Here is a 9,667-nt window from a genome sequence, read left to right as displayed (position 1 = left end):
CACGCAGCCGCCCTCCCGCCCGCTGCGCCGCAGCCGCCGCTGTCACTCCGCGCCCCGGCGCCGCCCCGCCGAGGGGAGCGGGGCGGAGGGAGGTGCCCGGGCGGCCGCCGCGATCAATGGGGAAGGCGGGCTGCGGCGCGGCGCCTGGCTGCTGGGCGCCGACTTTAGGTGAGCCCCGGGGGCGGAGAAGGGCCGGGAGAGGCGGGGGGGCGCCACGGAGAGGAGCGCCGGGGCCGCGCCGCGGAGGGCGGGATGTGGCGGGGAGGCCGCCGGCCCGGCCCGGCCCGCCCCGCGCCGCCGCCATCGCCATCGCCGTGGCCGTGGCCCGGCCGCCCCGCCTGACATGGCGCCGCGGCCGTTACCGCCGGCCGGGCCGGGCCGGGCCGGGCTCCCCAGCCCGGGGCTGCGGCGTTATTGTTTCCTCCGAGATGAGGACCGCCAGGCCGTGCCCTCGGGCCCGAGCGGCCCCTGCGGGGTGCCGCTGCCCTTGCCTGCCGGGCGCTGCCTGCGGGGGCGGCCTGTCAGGCGGGGCCGGGAGGCCCGGGGCCTGCCCGCGCGTCCCGGGCGAAGGGCGATCCCGGGGAACGGGGGGCCGGCCGCCAGCGCCACCCGGGCTTGGGGCGGGGGAGAGCTGAGGGGTGGCCTCGGCCGTCTGGAGAACGAAGGGGGAAAGCGGCCCCGGGAGCAGACAGGCAGTTCAACAGATCTTTAATTTCGGCAGCTTGTTAGTGCTGGGGAATTACAGTGTACAGTAACAAATACATTGCCCTTTAGACTTTTCACTTGTCTGTGTATGTCATTTCGGATTTGTCAAGGGTGAGAAGAAGAGGACTATGAACCTACTGTTCCCAGAAACCGTATAAGCCAAATTACCGTGCATTTGAGCCAGCTAAGCAGGGGGCCCGTGGCAGACAGCTGAGCGATTCCCATTCTAGGTCCACCTTGTAGGAAAAGGGTGGCCTACGATGAATACGTACTTACGCAATAGAGCAACCAGGCTGTAAAGCTTACAACACCGAGTGAGTGTTGGGAACGTACGCTTCATCTGCCAGAGTGAGGCTTTTCCAGATGACTTGCGCTGATGCGCGCTTGGCGTTGAATCGGACAAAAGAGAGTCCAGGGATTGAGTCTGTCAGCATAGCTTTTTGAAAAAGACGTTAAATACATCAAGCCTATGAAGTTTGTTATTGTCTTTCAGCACCTGCTTTGTGGTCGAAGGTTTCATTTTCAGTGACCTTTGAGGGAGAGAATAGAGATGCTTTAGTGGTGGCCATATTTGCAGTAAGAAAATTTCATAACATCACCACTTACTATCCCTGATGCGGACGCAGAATGAATTGTTAATATTCTGTGGACTAGGCTAAGTTTAATTGGCTTGGGTATTCTATCTAAGCTAACCGACCCTAAGTCTAGATCTATTTTCTTTTATTTATTTTTTTATCTTGTAGGACACAGATGACTTTGGGATGAGAGGGACATAACACTCCTGCCATATGTAGTTCACAAAAATAATAGACACTTTTTAAAATAAAAGGCTTGGACCTTTTCCTTCTAACATAAGTGACAAAGCTTCATGGATTGTAGTGCAAGAATTCAGCTTCATTCTTTAAATTTCTAAGCTGCACTGTGGCAGTGGATACCACAAAGACAGCAAGGCTGTCGGTCCACTTAGCAAAACATTTTCTACTCCCCATTTTGAATCAGAAAAAACAGTAACAAACCCTGAGAAGGTGATTTAACTAATACCCGAAGTTTTAAAGTTCATTTAAAGTACGAAATTATGAAATTTTGGTTGAAGAAATCCTCACCAAACTTTTGTCAGTCCTTCTGCTGACTGATTATTCTGCTTCTAAGTCACTCCTTTCCTCCGACCTTGTATCTGCTTTGTCCTCATGTAAGATTAGTTTCATTAAGTACAATAACCCTGCAAACGTAATATAATTTGGAATAGTATGCAACAGAATTGCTCTGGAGTCTTCCTTAATCTCAGTTTCCTCCAGGTTTTAGAAATTTGTGCTTTTTATTGATGCCATGCTCAGCATAGCTTGAGGTGGCTTCAGGACCTTCCCTAGAGAGTTTCTGTACTGGGGCAGATGAGTAAACGTATTTACTGGTGAGTTGTGTACACTGGTGAGATGTAGTAAAAACAGCTCTAACTGTGGTAAATAAGAAAATCTACAGCTACACATGGCTTTGCATTCTAGGAAGCAGCTCAGGCCACGATAAGAGTCTTTTCTGTGTTTTTCATTGAAAGATGAAGTTTCAGTTACTGAGTTGGCCAACAGGAAAACAGTCTATACTTTTTGCTGAAACCGGCTAGATGCTATTCTGATGTAGAGCAGATGGTTTCCTCCCTTGTGTCTCAGGTCTGCTGCAGTGCCCGGAGATCTGTTGTGATTAGGCTGCCACAGGGGCATTTGAAAGGTCTGTTTAACTCGTGTTTTAAAAACAGGGCAGTGTGAATGATAGTGTAGTAGGCAGGATGGAGAAATATCCTCACTGAAGGTAATTGTAGAAAATCATCATCACAGAGAAATACTATTGCAAAGAGGAGAAGAGCTCTCCTCAATATTTTTCTAAGCAGGAGTATGTCCTCTTTCTAAGTCATGTCTGAGTGGCATTTGGAAAATAAGCAACTCCATCTGGCTCAGTAAAATTTCCCCAACCTTCTCTTCGTTCTGGTGGTAGAATATTAGTAAAATGATCACCAAAGGTGGAACTTGAGAGGCTAAAATATCAACTGAATGAACCCTTGATTTTTACAGATTCATTCCAGCTATATGGCTCATGCAGGTAGAAGATGTAAAACAGAACTAAAAAGCCAGGAAAGAATACTTCTTAGAAAATCAGGGGCTGCAGCTAGTATTTTAAGACCCTTCAAATACTCCGCAAAAAAATGCAGTTGCCTGTAAGGCCTATCAACAGACGGAAATATTTCTCTTCATCCTTCTCCTAGTCGGTGACGACTGTTTTCTTATTACTGTTCTGAAGTTTTTTCAAGCCTTCCGTAGCCTAGACCTGCCAGGCAGCATGAACTTCCTCCTGTGAGCTGCTGAGTGATTTTGAACGTCTGTTCACCTCTGAGCAGGTCGAGGCTGCTCTCTGCCTTTCTGGATCAGACTCTCGACTCATCTTTCATAACTGCCAAGGTCTTTTGTAACCTCTGCTCTTTCATAACCCCAAACGCTGGCCAGTTCCTCTCACATGCCTTTCGTAACCTACACACATGCCACGTGTTTAATCTTGTCCACTTGGAATAGGCTCGTCCTGGATGAACCTGAAATACTAGTGGTTCTCGGGTGCTTTGTCTGTCTGAATCTTCCTGAGCCCCAACCAGATTCGTGTGGAGGTCAGACTTCCTCCCCTGAGACAACGAATGCTCAGCAGGAGGGAAAACCTGTTCCCTCTGACCTCCGAGCAGAAAATGGAGTGTAGTCATGGATTTTCCTTCTCTCCCAAGGTGTGAAGCCCTCATGGACTTCGGTGTGGCTCAGCCGGAGGCGGCAGTCTCCTTCACTTCCTGTCCTACACCGCTGCGCAGCGTTCGCGGGCACAGCTGTGCTGCGTGCCACCCGGAGATCCCCGCTGCGGTCTGCTTGGTCCGCGGTGCAGAAAGCAGGGTCAATCAGAGCGGAAGCTGCTGCAGCTGAAATTGGTTTAATTACGCCTCAGCCGACAGCTTGCCGTTCTCTTCTTCGACAGTAATTGCACGCTGCAGTGATGCAATAAAATCGGTTGTAGTTTTTGCAGAGGGAGGGTGACCTCTCTGTAGCTAGCTGGCCATCGACGTGGAATCCGCAGATGTCTTCCAGTGTGGATCATTGTCACTTCATGGGTTTGATGGATGATCTCTTAATAGGGAATTAAATGGGAGAGCAAGTGGCTAACAGCTTTAATAAAAACAGTGAGGGGGGAAAAAAAAGAAAAAGGACGTAATCTTTTGGAATTATTAGCCTGAGTGCGAAAGAGCATTTCCGCAGCATGACAGCCAGAGGCTTGCTGCGCTGTTATTAAAGCACTTCAGTGGGAATCCATGCAGATGGTCTTTTTACACAGCATAGGATTATATTGGATTAGTCATATAAAATTGTTGTTTACTGTCTCTAGCCCTTTTCCCTGGAGCTTTTATCAGTATCTCACAAAGAATGAAGTTTGAGTCTGCCTTTAAGAGGTAACCCAGATGACAAGCTTTTTGTTTTGTAGTGCAAGCAATGTTGTAGTAGTTTAGTGCAATGGTCACATTGCAGTGAGAGATTTTATAGCTGATAAAAGAGGTTGTTTGGCCCAGATTTTTGGTTTGCCTTTTGGGTGTACAAGAAGGGAAGGTAAATCGTAAGGGGATGTTCTCTCTTCTTCCTGGACTCCCTAGAGGAGCTGTGCTGATCCCACTTCTGCTTCATCAGAGACGAAAAGGAATTACTAACACTGGCACTGTTTTTCATAATGCTCGCTAATGACTCCTTAATGACATAATGCTTGATTAATGCACCATTCTGAGTAGTGTATTAGATGTTTCTTGTGTTCCCTTTCTGTCATGCAGAGTCATATTCTGACCACCTTTCTTCTCTACGTCCAGAAGACCCAGGGATTGCTGCTTGGACACCCTCCGCATTTTCCCTCCTGCCACAAACTAAGCAAAAGATGATAGTCTCAAACATGCAGTGCGGGAGTCTCCCTTCAGATCTGCCCTGGGGGTTGGTTAACATAGAAATTGAGATTTTTGGCTTTAAGGTCTGATAGACAGCTCTACTGGTAAAATGGCATCCTTCAGTGTTTTCTGGAGTTCCAGACTGGCTCTGTCATCCCAGGAAATTTTCCCTTCCAGGAGGTATGGCTGCAAGAGCTTTCCTGGGGTGCAAGTGCCTTTCATTCTCCACTGAGAGATGTTTTTCTTCTCTGGAGGGAGTTCTGTGGACAAGGTAATACAGTCCCAAGCTGTTACTCTTTTTCCTAGACCATGTCTGTGGGTGTAGAATAATATGTGGTAAAGGTCTTTTTCCCTGGCCTTGAAGGGAGAAGCGGCAGACTGTCTCTGCCACATGCATGCCAGTATTGTTTTTTGAACATTATCCACTGAAAATACTAAAAATAATATGCTCCCCCGCCCCCGCTGAAAACAAACTAGTATTATAACCTGATATTTCTGTCACTGAAGGTGATACAGACTGTCAGTGTGCTGTGACAGGGACCCCTGTAGCCTAATTTGGTTTAATAAATATTACCTCTGTTTGGTTTTGTCAGCTTTGAGATTAAATTGATTACCTCTTCTGTATTACCAGAAAAGATTTCTTGTTTCTAATTCTGTAAACAGTCATCTTAAATCCAATCAGGTCTTGGTGCTGTTCGTCTTGATATGCAGGAAATGTTCATGTTTTGAACTGAATTCTGAACTTTTGCATCTAGCTGTCCTGTGTGGTTGTGCCAAGGCTCGGGAAAGCCAGACTGCTTCTCCTTGTTTCAGGGAAGGCTGCTGAACACAAATGGGATTATTACTTCCTGACCCAAGCTCAAACCAAGATAGAGAAAGGGCCTTTTTCCCATGTTGGCCATTTTGTTCAAGACTGTTCCATGATTTTTCAACTGGCGTTGAGTCTGTGAGATTGGCAGCGCTGATAGTGCCAGAGAACATAACGGGCAGAAGGACTGCATGAGCCTCGCCATCTTCCACCCTGAAGGGGACTCGGGAGTCATTGCTGACACAGCTGGTGGATGGAATAAAAAAAGAGATTAATTTGGGGCAGGTTAAATTTTATGTGTTTTTACAAAGGCAGGTAGATTCTCACACGAGAATTTTAATTCCTGGAAAATTCCATGAGGATAGTAGGTCTCTGAGGGTTGAAAGGACACGTGCTGCCCTTTAATCTGTGTGTAAAAAAGGCTACGCTTGGAGTTACTGTAGGGTTGCCTCAAGTAATCCCATGCTCATATGTTTTCTGACAAATTAAATCAATGACTTTGGTGCACATGTAGCTGAAAAAAAAGTGCTATGGGTCACATTCCTGCTGTTTGGCAGTAAGTAGCAGGCTCAGCACCGCTGGAATCGATGACATTTTCATTTGTGTGTGCCACCATGAAATGTGTCTCTGTTCATACCAAGCTGAGTTAGAAACAAAAATGCAAGGCAAAAAGAACGCGTTCAACAAACCAGCTGAATAACAGCATACAGAAATGTTTCTGCTGTAATTGTTTACAGTGGAAAGTAAATATCTAGTGGCATTTCATACGTTTACTGCCACAGAGAAGTTTTTTAAAAATCATATATTGTTAGTATCTCTGGAAAGTGAACATGTTTCCTAATCCAGTACACAAGTGTCTTTTATCATTTGTATAAACTGTGGTTTGTATATACATGCAGGCTAACATTATCTTTTGATTTTTGGATGCTTCAAAATCTGATGTCCAGTGCTACTCAGCCTTGAGCCATTTTTACAGATCTGTTGAGTATCTTTAATTTGGAAGAACAGATGCTCATTTTGCAGTGGAGCCACTCAAAATCAATGACCACTTTTGAAAATGTTTGATCGTAATATGCATGATAAAACCTACAAGAACTTCAGCTTTTCCAGGAGTTTGAAGATAGAAGTATGGTTTTTTTTGGTGTCATTTGGATCAGCACTTGTTTGATAAAATCTGAATCTTCCACAAACTCCTTGCAGGTCTGGCTCCGTAGTTGAGAAACCTTTCTGTTGTCTGCTTGCTCCATCTATCTTCAATTCCCATGCCAGCCGTGGAAAAGCAGGACAGAGGGAGGCTGCACGGCTCAGTTTCTAGGTCAGAAATCGGGAATTCTTGTTTCCCTTTTAGCTCTGCTGGCTCATTTCCCAACATTTCTGTGTGTCGTTTTCCAGCCTGCAGAATAGAGAAGATGTTCTACTGGTAACAATTTTTGAGTTCTGAAAATACTTGGGTCTTAAACACTGTGTGTAGCTGCTGCATTGTTGTCAACTCCTGGGTAAGCAGGAGAGCGGCAGTGTGCCCAGGACTGGTTGTTGCGTTTGTAGAAGAGCTAGGGAAACAGGGCCTGCAGATTTCACACCTGAGAATGACCCAAGGCATATCGTGGGCTTGTTTTCTCTGCCACTTCTGACCTGTCTAGTTTGGTCTGAGTGCTGCCCTTTCCTGCCCTTTCCATGCCTGCTCTAGTTTCTGCACAAGCCCTCAATTAATCCGTCTGTGCTTCCTCCTCTTCTTGTTTTACTGCTCCACCCATCGTATTTTAAAAAAAACAAAACAAAACCAAACACCTGGGCGCCATAGGAATGTAACTCCTAGTGAGCCTTGCACATTCTTTATAAAATACTATTCCTTGGTATTCAAGTGGCCTTGCCTTGTATGGTATTAAGCAATTATGACTACTCTTGCCATTCCCATTATTGAGGAAAAAATTGTTATCCTACTCTTACTGTCTGCCAGCGAGATACTGGTATATAGGGTGTGCTGGATTCCACTGGGCTAATCTTTCTTCACCACACTGTCTTATACTACAGCTTCCCTTTGTCACCTGAAAAATTATTTCCGAAATAGTAATTTTACAAAGTTTTGCAAAATACCAGAATTACTATTGTATCAGAGCATGTTCTCTTCTAAATTAATAACAGAGAATCATTGAAATGTTGGCCTAAAAGGGGCTTTAAAATTATCTCTTTCTCTACTTGCTGTATGCCAGTATGCTGTGCCTACTAGATATACCTGTATCCAAAATCATGCCTGATCATTCTCTGATCTGTTTGTTGAAACCTCTAGTGAGGGAGAACCATGTGTATTTTTCTTCTTCGGTATCAAGAAAATTTTCCCTGTCATCCAATTGAAATAATCTCTGTTGGAAAGTAACTTTACTTCTGTTCATCCTCCTCTGCAGAGCATGGGAAACAATTATTACCGTCCTTTACAATAGCCAAAGATAAAGCCAAAGTCAGTTAAAATGATTCTTGGCAGTCTCTGTTTTCTGGATTAAAGAAACACAGTTATTTCAGCCCTTCCTGATACGCTGTATTTTCTTCCTCATGTAATTTTTATTCCTGTTTTCTAGACTCCTCAGGACCTCACCTGAGATCTTGTTTGTGCTGGATAAAAGAGAATAGAACTGAGTAATTACCCCTCAGGATATTGCTACTCCATCTGAAAACAGGATCTCCCTTTTTCTGCAGCACCTTGCATTGCTGGCTGGTATTATACCTCCCAGTTTATTTTCTTTCTTTTTACTGCTACTGTAGCTAGTTATATCCAGCTGTATTTTCGTCAAGAAGTAACTTCCTGGTTTTCATACTGTGAACTGTCAGTTGCTAATTTATTCAGTGTTAGTTGCTGATTAAAGTAGCAATTTTGTTGCCAGGGTATTTAGGGACAAGGTGACTGTGGCTGCTTCTGCAATTATGGAACCAATACAGAAATCTTCACAGACAGAGCGGATTTCTGGCAGCAGTTAACAGCACAGGCACGTCGTTCCCTCCCACGCGCTCTCAGATCGTTAACAGCCTCACAGCTTGGATCTTGTGTATATTCAGCTCCACGCAGTGGCTGTTACCTTGCACTGTGACCTCTGTGCCAAGTGCAAGGAGTTGGCCAGATGGGTGACGGGCTGATCCGGGTTGATGGCAGAGGAGGAGAGATGCTGGGGTTGTGCCCTGGAGCTAGAGGTGCGAGCCACCTCCCTTAATCTGATTACATTTACAGTTCCCGCTTGCAGCCTAATGTGACCCGAGTGTCTTGTACCATGCGTTGGGTAAGTTGTAGGCCCACAGTAGGCAGTAGTGAGCTGCTGTCATCTCCCCCCTCTCTTCCCAGGCATGAATGGTTCCTCTGAAAAATTGCCAGGCTCTGCAATCGGGTGGGCTGCACGGTCAAGATGGAGGGGCAGGTGGCATCTGGCAACGTTTTACACCAAAAAAAAAAAAAAAAAAAGATGGCAACGTGCGATGGGCTGTAAGTAACAAGAGAGACAACATTTTATACAAAGGCAGGAGATGCTGAGAACAAAAGAAGACTTAGATTTGAGACCTAGAGAACGAGAGGGAAACAGGAAAGGTTTTGAACTGCTGAAAACAAAGGCTACTGAAGTAGACCAGCAGGCAATAATCATTGCTTTGGGTCAGTCTTGCTGTGATGGGTCATCTTCTTGTGGCTGGTGAGTGCCTTCTGTTGGTCTGTTAGCTGTAGGGTCCAGTCCCTCGCCAGGGTGGAATGCTTTTGTTTGCCTGTATGCCCTCCAGCCTGGTCTGCCAAAAATACCTGGGAAATACAAAAACCAAAGGCAAAAATTTGCAAATAGGAGTAATACCAGGCACCACAGATACCAAGGATACAGCCCCCCACGCTGGGTAGCAGCGTTACCAGGCGTGCCGTTAGCTCCTGCCTTGGTGGATGGGACTTGAGCAGCCTGTACCGGGGCCTTGTGAGGGGAGCGGGAGATGTGGGACGCGCTTTTGTGGAGCTACGTAACGCCGTGTGTGTTGATGTACAGACGCGTCCGTGCCGATCTGTAACTGGCAGTATTCTCAATCCCGCCCACTCAGTATCTCTTAGTCGCAGAAAAGAGCGGATAAAACTAACGACGATTTACAAGAGGCAAGCTGAGACGGGGTGTTTTTACGCTGGCTGCGGAGGGCGAGGTGCACAGCCGCAGTAAAGCTGATTCCGCGGCACGCACGGCTGGGTCCGGAGCCCGCTG

At 46.4% G+C, this 9,667-nt stretch overlaps 1 protein-coding gene across 2 annotated transcripts in view; it reads left to right on the top strand.

The window, feature by feature from the left end:
* Positions 1-105: 105 nt before the first annotated feature.
* Positions 106-9,667, top strand: part of MPPE1 (metallophosphoesterase 1) — a gene marked incomplete at its 3' end in the record, with an annotated part of 31,309 nt that continues 21,747 nt past the window's right edge. For both annotated transcript variants that reach the window (XM_082328406.1, XM_082328407.1), the window contains exon 1: positions 106-168. The remainder of the gene's footprint in view (positions 169-9,667) is intronic.

Source organism: Platalea leucorodia, assembly GCF_965183815.1.
Source record: "Platalea leucorodia genome assembly, chromosome: 1".
Lineage (NCBI taxonomy): Eukaryota > Metazoa > Chordata > Aves > Pelecaniformes > Threskiornithidae > Platalea > Platalea leucorodia.
Note: the sequence above shows the minus strand (reverse complement) of the source record. Positions and strands in the feature narration are given on the sequence as shown.